This window comes from Schistocerca serialis, chromosome 5 (assembly GCF_023864345.2).
Source record: "Schistocerca serialis cubense isolate TAMUIC-IGC-003099 chromosome 5, iqSchSeri2.2, whole genome shotgun sequence".
NCBI lineage: Eukaryota > Metazoa > Arthropoda > Insecta > Orthoptera > Acrididae > Schistocerca > Schistocerca serialis.
In genome coordinates, this window is record NC_064642.1 from 326516027 (window position 1) to 326533253 (window position 17227).

Sequence of the window (17227 nt, forward strand, 5' to 3'; positions counted from 1 at the left end):
AGGATTTTGGCCTCCATCCTCTCGACTATAAGTTCTGTCTATTACCCTAATGGCGCATCACTCGGTTCGTTTACCGGTGCAAGATTTATTCTGTGCATTTCTTTGACAGCGGTAACTTATGACATTTTTAAATTATTTTGAGAACATGGTAAGGTGCAATTTCGTAAAAGACAATTTGACCATCAGGTGATAGAAAGCTGTCGATATATTATTGTATTGAGTTTCATGTATTAATTTACATTCTTTGAACATAAAATCAATGTAAACGTCAATTAAAAGTCAGGGAAAGGCTGCAGCTTCGTTCAGAACCTATATCAACTTTCATTTCCATGAATATTACTCACGTATTTTAATTCTGGTATTATTACAGACTCCTACTATCTCATACACAACCTCTTTTAAACTTGTAATGCAGTACACATCTCTTAATTACTCATGCACAGCTTATGTTCAAATAGTTATTTTATAAACTCTGAGAATACAGCACAGTTTTTGTTTAGATTTTGTAACAAAGTGGACCCCGATTAAGCGTATTTAACCGTTGTCGAAATGTTATGCAGTATCATAAACGTAGCCACCATCTGTAACAAAGTGCCCTCCAGACAATGAACACAAAAATCAAGTGCCTAAAATCACAATTAACCAAAACTTGCTAATGAAACACTTGTAAATTATGTGTAAAGATAAATTCATTCATAAAATTTTTGGAAGAAGATAGTTTCGTACATTAAGATAAATAATCCACGAATGAATTTTATATTGAACTGCAGTTATTTTCCAAGAAAAAACTCATTATGCTCTCTGAAAAAGAGGAAAATAGGGAGAGTGTCGTACTAGTAGCTAGAGCATAGAGTAGCTAGAAACAAATGGTTGTTTTTGGTTATTACATCAGTATAATGACTGAAGGGAAAAAGAAGCAAGCAGGAAAGCTCACGTTTCTAATATTATATCTTCTGCTGATATTATATCTTCCGCTTCACTTGACGCATTTGGCAAACTGCCTGCTACGGTAGTCCATCTCTTGTATGGTCTTCCTACATTTCTTCTTCCAGTGCATTTATAAATGAGAACCTTTACTGGGAATCTCTCTCCACCTCTACAGTCTAGATGTGCCTTCGATTTTCTCCTATTTTCCTTTATTTTGTCGTGTAAGTTACATATTCCTAAATCATCCCATATATATTCATTTCTTTTCTATCTTCCCTTGTACATCCCTCTACTCTTCTTAAAAATCTCATTTCTTGAGCCTTTCGTAAAGTTTCGAAGCTTTTTACCAGACGACAGAGCCGTAGTGCAGAGTCAAAATGGCATCTACATACGACTCACGTTGCAACGGCCTGCTGTTATTGAATTCTTGTGTGCAGAAACAGAAACTGTGGTGAACATTCATAAACGTTTCTGTGCAGTATATGCGATGCTGCAGTTGTTAGGAGTACAGTTGTGTGATGGGTAAGGAAAGTTACAGCCTCAGGAAATGCAGAAACAAAGGACCATGATCAGCCACACAAGGAACATCCTGTCATAGCCACTGCTCCAGACATGTTGAATCGAACGTATGCCATTATTCGTGCCGACCGGCAAATAACAACTCTACAATTGGTTCTACAGTTGTCGGTCAGCACTGGAAGTGCGTCTACAATGATCGAGACTCTCGGATATTCAAAGACGTGCTCACGATGGATTCTAAGAATGCTCTCAGCTTACCACAAGATTCAAAGAAGTCCATTTCATTTGAATTGTAGGAGCGTTTTGAGACCGACGGAGAGGCCTTTCTGTCACAGATCGTTACAGAGGACGAAACCTGGGTGCATCACTTTGCGCCGGAAACGAAAAGGCAGTCCACGGAGTGGCATCATTCTCATTCACCACAAAAGAATAAGTTCATGACAACATCCTCCGCCAGAAAAGTCATGGTGACAGTCTTCTCGGATTGTGATAGTATCATTCTCTTAGATGTGATGCCAAGAGCGTCAGCTATCAATTCAGAGGCAGACGTAAAGACTCCGAATAAACTCAAGAACCATATCCGACGTGTTCGATCAGACAAGAATCCAGCAGAAATTTTGCTCCAACACGATAATGCACGCCCACAAACAAGTCTGAGAACTCGGGAACACAGCGCCAAATTGGATTGGACGTCATTGCCTCATCCATCCTAGGCTCCAGACCTGGCATACTCGGACTTGCATCTCTTTGGGCCGCTTAAAGATTCTCTGCGGGGATCGCATTTTGAAGGTGACGAGAGTGTCAATCATGCAGTGAAAACAGTGTAGCCACACCTTCAGGACAAGAGCTTTTACCAGCAGGGAATACATGCTCTTCCACAACGTTGGCGTACGGCCATAGAACGTGATGGAGACTACGTAGAGAAATAGGACACGGAGAAGACATATTGATATACATTATCACCGAATTCTGACTCTTAACCATAAGTATGTTCTGAGAAAAAAAAATTTCGGCTATTTCGTATTGAGCGACCCTCGTGCTTTTCAATAGTGGAATTATTTATATAGAGCTTCTTATTTTTCTTTAATTGCTGCTTCCATTAGTGGCGTCTAAATCCTTACTCTAGGTTTCCTACATTTCCTTTTCTTCACCAGTACCTCATTAGATATGTTCGAAACAGTTGTTTTTAAGTTTTTCCGTTCTTCTTCCTAGTTGCATTACGTTGCATTCAAATACGCGCGTTTTATTACATCTATTAGAGCACCACGTATAAAATGTAACTGTATATCTAATACTTACAGGGGAAATGAGTATAAAAATGTAAACGTTCGTTTGTCCAAACTCTTAACTCCACAAGTTCTTCACCAATTGCTTCGACATTATGACACAGAATTGTGGACAGAGGGGCAGGAGGAGATGGGTAGAGAGGGGGGGGGGGGGGCGGCAGGAAGGCCAGGATGGACAGCGAAGAGAAAGGAGGAAAGAGGTGATGAAGCGAGAGAGAGAGGTAATTAGGAGCAGATCGACCAAGAGAAGGGGAGAAGGAGATGGACGGAGACGGGAGTGAAGAAGAAAGTTAGGACATACACAATGAAGCGTCGAAGAAACTGGTATAGGCATGGGTACTCAAATACAGATATGTAAACAGTCAGAATAAGGCGCTGCGGTCGGCAACGGATATATAAGACAACAAGTGTTTGGCGCAGTTGATTGATCGGGTACTGCTGCTGCAATGGCAGGTTATCAAGATTTAAGTGAGTCTGAACGTGTTGTTATAGTGGGCACACGAGCATTGGGACACGGTACCTCCGAGGTAGCGATGAAGTGGGGATTTTCCCGTACGACCATTTCACGAGTTTACCGTGAATATCAGGAATCCGGTAAAAAATCAAATCTCTCGCATCGCAGAGGCCGAAAAAAATCTTCAAAATCGGGACAAACGATGACTGAAGGGAATCGTTCAGCGTGACAGAAGTGCAACACTTCCGCAAATTGCAGCGGATTTAAACGCTGGGCCATCAGCAAGTGTCAGTGTGCCAGCAATTCAACGAAGTATCATCTATATGGGCTTTCGGAGCCGAAGGACAGACTCGTGTACCCTTGACGTCTCCACGACACAATGCTTTACGCCTTGGCTGGGCCCGTCAACACAGACACTGGGCTGCTCATGATTGGCAACATGTTGCCTGGTCGGACAAGTTTCGTTTCAAATTGTATCGAGCAGATGGACGTGTACGGGTATGGAAACAACCTCATGAATCCATGGATCATGCATGTCAGCAGGGGACTGTTCAACACTTCCGCTGCCCACCAAACGTCCCAGACATGAACATTATTGATCATATATGGGATGCCTTGCAACGTGCTGTTCAGAAAGGGTCTCCACCCTCTCGTACTCCTACGGATTTATGGACAAACCTGCAGGACAGATGGTGTCCGTTCCCTCCAGCACAATTTCAGACATTAGTCGAGTCCATGCCACATCGTGCTGCGGCACTTTTGCGTGCTCGCTGTTACCCTACACGATATTAGGCAGGCGTACCAGTTTCTTTGGCTCTTCAGTGTATAGAATTCCAACTGAGTCGCTGAATGGTGAACTAGCCCAACGCAGGGACTGCCATTTCTGAGCCTTACTAGCCACAGCTCCTAAATCATTTAAGTAACTCATTAAGGGTACTTGCAGTACTCAGCATAGCCTCGGAAACAGGACAGATTACCGGGATGCGACATGGACAAGAAATACGAATAAGACATGGTTTAATGGAGCTTGGAAAGTTGCCACCTGGAAAGTTAGGGAAACTGCTCTTAAGGAAGTAGAATAACTTAGACATTTGAAAGGAAAGGACATAAATTTAGCAGGAATTACAGAAAAAAATAAGAAAACACGAGGAACTAAGTTTGTAGACGACTGCATTATGATCTACAGTGGAGTAAACTAGGAACAAATAGCAAGTGAAGGTGTTGCCAACAGGAACCCTAAGAGTAAAATTTATATCCCAGAAGAAGGAAAAATTGACGCATCCAAGGCCTTTTACGAACAGTTACAAATAATACAGTATACGAGATATAATAAAAGTCAGCTTTTACTAATGGGATATTTCAATGGTAAAATAGGAAATATACCAATTCCAAAAATAGTAACCACAGTTGGAGAAAAACTATGTAATGATAACGTACTCAGAGATTTTGCTACCTTTAATCATTTAAAAATTAGCAATCATTTCTTAAGGGGGAAAGACATACATAAATTTACGCGGTCAGTAAGAGGATACAGATCTGTTATAGATTATATAAGAATATATGAGGTATTTCCTGGACAGGATAGAGATGCCAGAGTTTACCGAGAAGTGGATATTGGATCAGATCACTTCCTACTGACGTCAACATTTGACATCAATACAATATGGAGAAAACCGAGGAAACCAGTTATCGACCAACAGGAAGAATAAGATTTAAAATTTTATCTAGTAGAAGATAGCACCATGGGAGATCTGTACCAAAAGCGGACAACAGAAATGGCTCTGAGTACTATGGGACTTAACATCTGTGGTCATCAGTCCCCTAGAACTTAGAACTACTTAAACCTAAGGACATCACACACATCCATGCCCGAAGCAGGATTCGAACCTGCGGCCGTAGCGGTCACGCGGTTCCAGACTGAAGCGCCTAGAACCGCACGGCCACACTTGCATATGAGCTGTCCCAAAAATGAAAATTATTTTTTGTGTAGCTTCTGTTCAAAATATATTTCAGTTGTAGCTGGTTTTTGCTAATACTTCTGCTTCATTTGATTTCATCTACTAATGAAACAATGTAACAGACGGTAAAATGGAAGTATTGGTAAGATTTTTGAGATTGCGAAACTTTTAAATCTCAATAGAATATTTATTGACCGTATTATTTTGAGTCTGGAAAGACCTTTCTTTTCCGCAGTAACTTTTGTAATTTCATTAAAAGAGAGTAGCACATAAAAAATGAATGTCATTATTTAAAACCAAAACAACAAAATATATTAAACTTCTATTACCTAGCTGGTTAGAGGCGTAAACCCGCGAAGTTTACCAAGGCACAGCAACTCTCTTCCCTACTGAGTAAGTATGAACCAAAGACCATCAGACATTTGGTTCCATCTAAATGCCTAAAAAACACTGAATCCGTTAATCCCATTCTAAACTCAATAAAACTTACCGAATACTAAATTTTAAACATTTTAAATAATCTGAGCTAGATTATATCGGACGTCTTTGTATTTGAAAGTAAAAAAAAAGAAAGGAAGGAAGAGAAAGGCACTACTGCCGATAAGTTGAATGGTTTGCGTATTCCCAGCTAATGAAATAAAGATCTTCCCAAGTAAGGAGTTTAGGACGATTTTAGTTTCCATTGAAAAGTTTTAAGATGTAGAATGTAAACTCTTCAAGTATGTAAAATATTGTCTAGTGAACAGAACTTTTTCTAAAAGTCAGTGGAAGAAGATAATTATTCTGCAAGTGTTTTTTGCTACTGTCATGATAATAATGTGTCGCATGAATAAAAAAAGAGAACATCCTTCGGAGAAGATTCTCAGAGCAAAAGAACATTCTCTGAGAAAGTCCTCGATTTCGTATGAATAAAAAATGCTAAATATATTCTTTGACGAGGAAGTTCCTTCTCACTACCTACCCTCCTCCTTGTAAAGTTTCTCGGTGTGTGTCGTCTGACGTCTCTCTCAAACAGCAAACTTTTCAATGTACAAATATGGAAATGTTACCAGTATGTTATAGAAGAGTTTCACTACCGTTCGATTTTACTTTTATGTGCAGCAGGAAATCATTAAGACGACTACGGACAGTTTACAAAAATGAATTTCTTGCAATATTATAGAATTTTTGACATGTGGGAAATTATTTTGTTATTGTAGTTAGGTGAACACATATGACGAAATCTTAAGATTACATGACTTTCCATCTACTTCAAATCGTAACGCTGTCAGAGTTTTCTAACACGAAATAATTGTACTTAAATACGACGAATCACGGTTTGCTCGCTTGTCAAGTACGTAAGTGGTCGCCACTGCGCTTCGTTACGAGAAACAGATCGCTGTGTTTCTAATAAACCAGTTACTAATATTTCTGATCCGCCTTTTTATTTCTAACATAAAAAATATCATATTTATGCTGTGCGAATACATGATGATGAAAATATTAAAATGTCAGTGACACTGTTATTTAGTATATACTTACAACTGGAAATGTCAATGACACAGTTGTTTGGTGTATACATAAGTCTTCTCGTAAATCCGCTTGAAAACTTTGGTCTGCTAAACAGCAACACAAAAGTTCACATTTTCGATTCATTTGAAAGGTCGTCCCCTATTCTTTCATGATTTTCTGTAAGGTAGCTCCCAGGCAAATAATGTTTTTGTTGATAAACCCGTACGTAAATCTACAGTTACTCTCTTCGGTATTTCGTAGGGCTACGTACATCTTTTTTGCCTTTCTAGCAACGTAAATTCTGCCATTACTACCAAAAGTTCGGTTAAAAAAATTTAACCTCAACAAAATTTACTAAGCTTGGAGTATGCTACAGGGTTCACTTCCAAGAAAGGAGAACGTTCTCCGCTTGTGAAAAGCTACACTAGTTTCCTTCATACGAAATCGCAAACTGTTCTTTCTTTTGAGCAACTTCCTCCACCGTTTTTCTCGCGCTGAGAGCGATCTCAAGTGATATATGTATTCTCCGGCTGGCTTTACCGTTGCTCTGAAATTTCGAGTGTTAAGTATATTTTCTGTTTTATTTATACGACCCTATGCTGGAGAAGATGTCCTAAGTGGCTCTGTGAATGTCACGCAGGCGCATCAGCTTTCGGTGCAAGACGCGGGTGACCCTGTTTCATGATCCGCAGATAGAATGCGAGAACACACGTCTTTCGGATGTTTCAAGATCAGCAGATAGAATGTAACTAGTGTTAAAATGAACAGTGCCGCAAACTGTGCGTCGGTGGTACCAACGTGACATGGGAGCGCTCGGGCGTAAGGACTGGGCCGGTCATCCATCGTCACAGCAAAGGCAGAGTGCCAGGCTACGCTGCTGGCAAAGTTCGAGAACGAGACGCTGTAGATTGTCAAGAGAAATTAAGCCATGGGATCCTTGTAACACGTCGCTAGAAAGGCAGAAATACAAAGAAACCCTGAGCGACCACGCAGCTTAGCTGAAGCAGGGCGTAGCAGGCATTGTGATGGACATGGATTTGATCGGGATGAGCGCAGATATTACATAGTGATCGACAAACTGATACAGGTTGTAAGTGCTAGTTATACGTGGGACAGCTATTACCAAGGGACACCAGCACCTCGAAGCGAGCCGCGATTCGACGGTGGAGGGCACATTTCGGAAAATCGTTGCCCACGAAAGGCAAAGATCCTGTTGCCTTTGTGCTTCATTACATAGTTGGGTACGCGATGTGTCTGGCATAAAAGTCTGTGATGAAGTACTCTGTATCCCTGGTCAGAGAATGAAGTGGTAGGGGTCAGGTCAGTTTTCGTAGAAATTCTATAGATGCCAGGAGGATTAGTCTCTGTGGTAAACAGTGTGACCAAACTGATTATTAATCCATGTTCATACGTCTCATTCACGTGTGTGTGCTCATCGTCTATCGATGGAATGATAGAAAGTTTCAGCACGATAATGCACTATTAACATTGCTTCCTTGTCCCATAATTATGCAGATATTGACGGATCATCTGTGAAATTCAATCGACTGCGTGAGAAGTACGAATCTGCCCCTTCAGAAGTGTCGACCACTGGAGAAAGCGCTCCAAGAGAAAAACGTGAATGCTCAATTCGACGGACTGCTAACCGAACGGGCCCGGGTTTGATTCCCAGCCTGGTCGGATGTGCTTCTCCGCTTGGGGACTGGATGTTGTGTTGTGCTCACGTTCGTATAGTCACAATAGACATTCCACTATTGAGATACTTGCATGGGCACGTCCCGAAAGCATATAAAATTAAAAAGAGAGAGAAAGGACACGAATACATATCAACAGAGATCTGACGAGTCTGAGTGATGAGTGTGCGTGAGCGCGCGCTAGCTCACGCGCGCGCTTGTGTGTGGGTGTGTGTATTTGTGTTGCACAATATCCAACTTGCTGCAGTCGAGAATGTGAAGTCAGAACAACGGGTTAAGCACAAATTGCTGTTACCGACATTTATATCTAAAACTAACAAGTGCGTTCTGCCGAAAGCCTCAAGTCTATGGAACAATACAATGCACCTTAGACTACCAGACGCCCCAAGTAGAGCCTATTCTGAGACTTCAGAGGTACTACCGATTATTGGGCGCTGTAGGTCAGTCTGATCTAGATAAAAAAAACGACTGTATGCTGTAAATGAGCTATATACGCTGTGAGGCACATATCTTATTCACGTCAAATACCTTTTGACCCATTAGACGTACACTACCTATCGACACATGAATACGTAATTCGTAACTGACTGCTACTAGATGCCGCGAGAGGAGGACCCGCCAATGTATGAGTGAAAGGAGGTGGGGAGTATTGTGTTTTCAGTGACAGCAGATTGGGTCGGCCACTAGAGCACTGTAACTTCGAACGTGGACTACTCACTGGATGTCATCTGAGTAAGAAATCCATTAGGGACATCTGCCCATATCCACTGTTGATGGTGTGATTGCGAAGTGAAACACGAGGGCACATCCACAGCTTCACCAAGAAAAGGCAGGCCTCATGTGGTGGCAGACAGGGACCGTCGAACCCTGCGGAGGGTGATTGTAAAATAACGCGTTAAATCAGCGGAAGGAATCACTCTCGAGTTTCAAAGGGTTACCAGCATCCAGCTAACACAATGCTAAGCGACACTCGAGAGGTTTAAATAACGATGCCGCTGGACAATGGATGACTGGAATCGAGAGATTTGGGGTAAATAATGAAGACTTATGCTGTGACAATCCAGTGGAAGGGACTGCCTTTGGGAGCATTGCCTGTTATCGTCTTTAGTGCCAAAAGTGAAGTACGATGAGGGTAGCATTACATATGGGACAGATTTTCGTGGTTAGGGTATGATCCCATTATATGGTTACAAACGCACAGTGCTGAAGGATATGAACAAATATTACAGCATTGTGTACTGCTCGCAGTAGAGGAACAGTTCGGGAAAGATGACTGTCTCAGCATGACAATGCACCCTGTCAGAAAGCAGCATCTGTTAAGCAAAAATTTGTGGGCACCAACATTCTTGAAATGGGCTAGCCTGCGCAAAGGCTCCAACTGAATTCAATGAAACATCTGTGAGGTGAGTCAGAACGTCCACTTCGTTCCAGACCTTGACGCCCAACCTCATTTCCTGGTCTGGCTTTGACTCTTGAGGAAGAATGGCCTGTCATCCTTCCACGGACGTTCAATTATCCGACGATCAGGTAGTTATATTGGCGAAGAGGGGAGAGAGCCAATATTAATGTCCTCTAGTATGGGTGAAGATACTTTTGATCAGATAATGTGTTCCTATTCTCTTTCCAGGTAGACAAATAGTGACCAGAGGTTCGTGAAACAAGGATTAATGCGTTTTGGCAACATTAGTAATCGCCAACATGCAAGCGTTAACTTTTTTAAATAGATATTGTATATTTTTCAACAGTATAGCAGATCTGTGTGATAAAAAGTCAGTGATTTAATTCTTTTGTAAGACTACCAAAAATGTGAGTTATAATACAGTGTCTTTCTAATACGACGCAAGCTCTGCATTGAGTGTGGCGTATTGGCTATAGCGGAGATAACAGCAGCTAGCGCCATTTAGGAATTCAGATGGTTGTGGCAGTTTCATTTGCTCTCACAGAAAGTCAAACTGAAACCATACAAAGTCAAGGTAGTACTTCGATTGGGCAATTCAGACATTGTTGTTCACCAGCAATGCAGATGGCTATTGAAGTTTGGACATGAAGGAAGGGCCGACCCTGAAATGTTCCCTATATGAAAGATGGCTGCATCTACAGGGTACCGTAATCAAGCGGGACAGTCGACATCGATGTTTTGAAAAGCCTCATCACCACCGAGATACTTTGCTTGATTTAAAAACAGGGGTGTGGACTAAATGTCATCAAAACTGTTGAATAGATCTTTCTCCTCTACACAATAATTTCTGATGTGTATGTAAACTGTATTGTACGACTTTCCTCCAGAGAACAAACAAATAACGAAAAACTATGCAGCTATTTCGTCCAGAAAAATGCAAGAGTACACCCCGTCAATGCATCCGTGATACTATTAAGAGGTGCATTGGTTGAATGAAATTATTTTGTCATCAGGTGCGGGTAGCAACAAGCAGCAGAGGATAAGCATATGAACTGACTTCCCTTGCTCCCAGCGAACCATGGCAGCCAGTTCTTAACAGAGCCACTTGAGCCATCCAAGAAAAATTCTGACTTCAGTAGCCGTGTGCACTGGTACTTTTAGGATCCCACTTTACCTTTTCTCCTAGTCTTTCAACTTTTCCCATCTTGTTTAATATTGTCATCTCCTCTATGACTTCTACCTGTATAATCCACCTTGCACATTTTATCCCTTGCTTGCCCCTAACGCATTCCCTCTACCGTTCCACCCTTCACTTCCACTTTGCTCTGAAACTTATCTAGGCAACTGGGCCAGCCAGATTCATACATCGAATAACGTCTGCCGTAATTTGAGCTTACAACACCAACAATCAAGTAAACCGACTTATCTTCCTTTTCAGGTGGATGACTAACAGTGATCGAATTTGTCACAGATCTGCTTTGCTGCGTAGTTGGAAATGCCTTCCATTCGACGGTCTCTCTTCTTACTTACACCACAAAAACTTATTCAAATTTGAACGTTCCTTGGATTTGGACGTAGATGTCTTTTTGAAATTTACAAAAATCATCTGTAAACTATTTTTTGTTCAGAGGTTATACAAATTATAGAAAAAAATCTTATATCACCTTACGCTGCTTTTTGTTCTATTATCTGAGCGACCAATTTCTAAATTTACGACTTTCAAGTATTAGCAATGCTTTAAGATATGTTTGCTTATGATTCTTTGCCGTTTCATTTTGTTGGTTCCTACGATAGTTGCCAAAATGATACTCCGATCATCTTCCAATGCACGTCTAATGCTTATTTATAACGATATTGTCTTTGTCGTAGTGTTCCTATTACTTAAATATGTAACTGTTACTGTTAACAAAATTCTGCAAGTGTAGCTACTATAAGTATTTGTTCTACGGCTTCCAAATATCCCTTTCAACTGAAATTTTCCTGTGTCTGTGACGTGTATACATTTCCAAGAAGTGCTCACGCTTGTACGTATAGGTTTCATTAATACGTGGCAAATAAGCAAATTGACGTCCCGCATCGACTCCCGCAACGGAGACCATAGAAGCATTCGCTCTACTTGAAACCTCAAGACAGTGTATATGCGTAAACTGTATACTACGTGCAGTTTGGCTACGTGGCTGAGAGCGGCCATAAAGTATGTACACTATGTGATCAAAAGTATCCGGAGACCCCCCAAACCATATGTTTTTCATATTAGGTGCATTGTGCTGCCACCTGCTGCCATGTACTCCATATCAGCGACCTCAGTAGTCATTAGACATCGTGAGAGAGCAGAATGGGGCGCTCCGCGGAACTCACGATCTTCGAATGTGGTCAGGTTATTGGGTGTCACTTGCGTCATACGTCTGTAAGCGAGATTTCCACGCTCCGAAACATCCTTAGATCCACTGTTTCCGGTGGGATAGAGAAGTGGAAACGTGAAGGGAACGTAAAGTACAAAGCCCTAGTCTGTTGACTGACAGAGACTGCCGACAGTTGAAGAGGGTCGAAATGTGTAATAGACATCTACCCAGACCATCACAGAGGAATTTCAGATTGCATCAGGATCCACTACAAGTACTATGACAATTAAGCGGGAGGTGAGAAAACTTGGATTTCACGGTCGACCGGCTGCTCGTAAGCCACACATCACGCCGGAAAATGCCAAATGACGCCTCGCTTGATGTATGGAGCGTAAACATTGGACGATTAAACAGTATAAAAACGTTGTGTGGGTTGATGACTCACGGAAGACAATGTGGCGATCCGATGGCAGGGTATGGGTATGGCGAATGTCCAGTGAACGTCATCTGCCAGCGTGTGTAGTGCCAACAGTAAAATTCGGAGACGGTGGTGTTATGGTGTGGTCGTGTTTTTTCATGGAGGGGGCTTGTACCCCTTGTTGTTTTGCGTGGCATTATCACAGCACAGGCCTGCATTGATGTTTTAAGCACCTTCTTGCTTTCCACTGTTGAAGAGCAATTCGGAGACGGTGATTGCATCTTTCAGCACGATCGAGCACCTGTTTATAATGCACGGCCTGTAGTGGAGTGGTTACACGACAATAACATCCCTGTAGTGGACTGGCCTGCACAGAGTCCTGATCTGAATCCTACGGAACACCTTTGGGATGTCTTGGAACGCCGACTTCGTGCCAGGCCTCACCGACCGGCATTGATACCTCTCCTCAGTGCAGCACTCCGTGAACAATGGGCTGCCTTTCCCCAAGAAACCTTCCAGCACCTGATTGAACGTATGCCTGCGACAGCGGAACCTAGCATCAAGGCTAAGGGTGGACCAACACCATACTGAATTCCAGCATTACCGATGGTGGGCGCCGCGAACTTGTAAATCATTTTCAGCCAGCTGTCCGGATACTTTTGTCACATAGTGTGTATATATATGGAATACGCACAGTACACTGCGCGCGTTCTCGACATCACGTGATTTTGAGACGCTGCTCTTTGTCTATTATTTGCGATAATAGCGGAACTTGCCAATTACACGTATTCGCCTTGTTTTATAGACTTTTCTGCAGGTTTGAAATTTAGTAATAGCTATGGTGCAGTATTATTGTTGCTACGAACGTAAAGAGAAGTATTTGATACGAGGACAAGTTACATTTCATAGGTATGAACAACGAATTTATGATTGTAAATGTTGTATGGGTGTGGACATTCTGCACGTTGTAAGACATCGAAACATAGTAAGGTCTGTATTGTAAGGACAATTTTTGCGCTGTTATGATTATGTGTTTACAACTTCTGGATACATATGAATCGTGTTTGAGTAAACTGCCAGTCAGTGTATTAGTGCCATGTTCACACGCAGATAAATCTTATATATGAAACTCTGATAAATTTTCTCTAATTTACGCAGCTTCTCAACTCCTTGTGTGTATCTAAGTATTTCTGCATGAGGCACTTTTCTGTACAGGATCACTGTAACATAATTAATTACAACAGATGCGATAATATGAATCAGTGCACTGGAAAACGTAAAAAAAGTATTGTTGGCTGTCACTTCTTAATCCGTTACCGGAAAAATATAAATAAAGTGTAATGTGAGCTATGATACTGTAGGGAGAAAGCATGTAAGCAGGCTGTTAGTTTTTTATGTTGGCAACGCCACGTAGTGGTCTGCATGAAAATCGCAGATTGCGCTGTGTGCTGTCTGTGGCTGGTTGGACTCATTGTTGGAATATTCGCTAGTGTAGCGTTGGGCAGTTGGATGTGAACAGCGCGTAGCGTTGGGCAGTTGGTGTGCCACCAGCAGTGGTGGATGTGGGGAGAGAGATGCCAGAGTTCTGACAGGTTACTATAAGCGAACAATCTTGACGTCTGTCCGCCAGAAAAAGGAAATTTGTAAAGATGGATGACATGAATTTATATATATATATATATATATATATATATATATATATATATATATATATATATAATGACATTTGAACGCTATTAAGGTGAATACATCGTTTGTTCTCTGTCAAAATCTTTCATTTGCTAACTATGCCAATCAGTAGTTAGTGCCTTCGGTAGTTAGAATCTTTTATTTAACTGGCAGTATTGGCGCTCGCTGTATTGCAGTAGTTCGAGTAACGAAGATTTTTGTGAGGTAAGTGATTCATGAAAGGTATAGGTTACTGTTAGACAGGGCCACTCTTTTGTAGGGATTATTGAAAGTCAGATTGCGTTGCACTAAAAAAAATATTGTGTCAGTTTACTGATGATCATAATAAGTAAAGAGAGAACTGTCTGAGCACGTTCAGTTTTGCTCAGCTGTTTGAAAATAAAATAACGTAGAAGTTTACCAGCACAGCCATTCATAACTTTTCAAAGGGGACGTTTGAAGCACAGCACCATTTCTCTTCATATCTTTAAGCCAGGTACTGTCCCTGGAATCCACACTTTAAGATGTCTTTAAAACGCGTATACAAAGTTTCACAGTACTTCTGAAGGTCATCTACACTGCAGGGCCAAAGAAATTGGTATACACATGCGTATTCAAATACACAGATATGTGAAAGGGCAGAATACGGCGCTGCGGTCGGCACCGTCTATATAAAACAAGTCTCTGGCGCAGTTGTTAGATCGGTTACTGCTGCTACAATGGCAGGTTATCAAGATTTAAGTGAGTTTGAACGTGGTGTTAAGCTTATATAGGCTAAAACGCGCCATCCCAAAATCGCGTGACCAGAGCTGCAGGAGATATTGCGGACAGAATTCTCGTTTTGTCCATCCGAATGCTCACTCCACAGATATTTATACACTATGAGCGCGGCCTGTGGGTGATATAGAAGTGACTGAAGCGAGCACAGAGGTAAAAAAAGAGCTGAGGTGATATGTTACAAACATGAAGTTTATGTCCGCCTTCTTAACAAGCCCAATAGATTAGGTTCACCACATTCATACTTCCATGATTCACCGCCTTGATACTTTCCAGTGACGTCACTCTGGCGTGCCCTTGCCCAGTTCCGACCATGTCGGGTGCTTTGAATGTATGGAGGCTTAGTTGTTTCACCAAATATGCCAGCTTGCGTTGTTTACCAGTGCACTAATAGATCCGATCGTAATCCAAAGTTTAAGGGAACCACATTTCATTTGTAAGTAGAGAAATATATTCTTTTGTATACATGAATTACTATTGCACTGTCTACTTTCATTGTAATAATTTTTATTTATATCATTTGACTTAAAAACTGCCTTACTTTACTCAGTGCCTGTTCTTTTTCTTCTTTTCTGTTTTCATTGCCTTACAAGTCGCAAATGCTCCGGCATCCGACATATCAGCCACACTGTGTCAACAGTCTCATCCCGGTACAACATACGGCTATGTAACCGTGCTGATTGTTGGAGCAGCATCTAATGCCCTAAACTCTTCTCCCCGATAATTATTTTTCATTGTTCACATTTCCTCCTCCTTTAAAAAAGATTTTGACTAGAACAGATAGAGACAGCGATGGTGTGTAGGCGAGTTTTGTGCATCCGACAGTATGAGTGTGTATGTTTCCTGTGCTTCCTGTCTGTAGAAGGCTTTAACTGAAAATTTATCTAAACACGCTTTTCGTTCTGCCTGCCTTAGACATTCATTACTCCACATTAATGTCGTCTGCAGCACAAACAGGGGTTCCCAATGCTGCAACCAAAAGTTTTGATCACTTATCCATTGATATAAAATGTCTGGTACACAGCAAAGTAAAATATGAAACTAAACTGAAAACGTTTCTCTTCGAAAGCTCTTCCTATTCCGCAGAAGATTATCTATTACTGTAATGTGTAAATGGCAATGGGTAAGGGTTACAGGCTAGTTAAAGAAACGTAAAAACTAATAAATGATCAGCGTGGATGCGTATTTACAAAAAAAAAATGATGTCAGTGTAGGCTATGATGACTCGTTCCATATCATTACGATTTATCGTTCAAATGATAATGGAACACGAAACAAGGTGTAAGCGTAACAGGTGTCTGGGTAACGCGTAATTCCCAGACCGGGTCGACAGGTACGGTTCGCATGCACCCCCTGGTACAGGCCAGGCCGAGGGAGGGGTGATTGCCTGAGCTGCTGCCTTCCCAAATTGCCGATTAGTCCCTCCGTCAGGTGTTGGAGAGGTATGACCTGAGGTGTTAACAATCACCTAAGATGTGTGCGCCCCCTTGTGAAGGGGGCCCCCCAGATGGAAGGTGCGCGCCATTGGAAACACTGGCAATCATGGGGGATTTCCTCGCAATGAGCCAATCATCTTCATAATCAATGTCTATGAAACGTAAACGGAATGAGGCTAACGATTCAAATACCCTTCCAGCTGCATTACAGTTCCTCGTGGTTTCATGTACTGAAGACGGTCAGTCCCTCGCAACGGTAAAACCGTTTATTGTTCAGAAAGGTGTTGATGACATTGCCGGCCCTGTGAAATCCTGCTCTCGTTTACGAAATGGCACTTTGCTTTTGGAGACTACTTCTGATTCTCAAGCACAACAACTTCTTGCCCCCTCGCTTCTCCACGGCTATCCTGTTCGTGTGGAGGCCAATATAACTCTGAATTCTTCCCGTAGTGTTATTTACACTAGGCTGCTCGATGGTCTGACCGAGGCTGTAATCCAATCTTACCTCTCTGATCAGGGTGTCACTGCCGTTCATTAGGTGATGGAAAAGGTTAGTGCACACCCGCACTTTTTTCTCACCTTTGATTGAGTGGTGCTTCCGGCCAAGATCAAAGCAAGCTATGAAATTATCATAGTCCGACCGTACATACCGAACCCGATGTGCTGCTAGCACTGTCAACGTTTCAGTCACACTAGAACGACACCCAGCGCATAAGGGAGATTGTCCGCATCCTTCTGCGCACTGTATCAACTGCAATGGCGGCCATGCCGCCTCCTCTCGGGATTGTCCCATGCATGAGCGGGCTCTCCAGGAAATCCGGGTAAATGAAAACGTGCAACATCCAGTCGCTCGCAAGT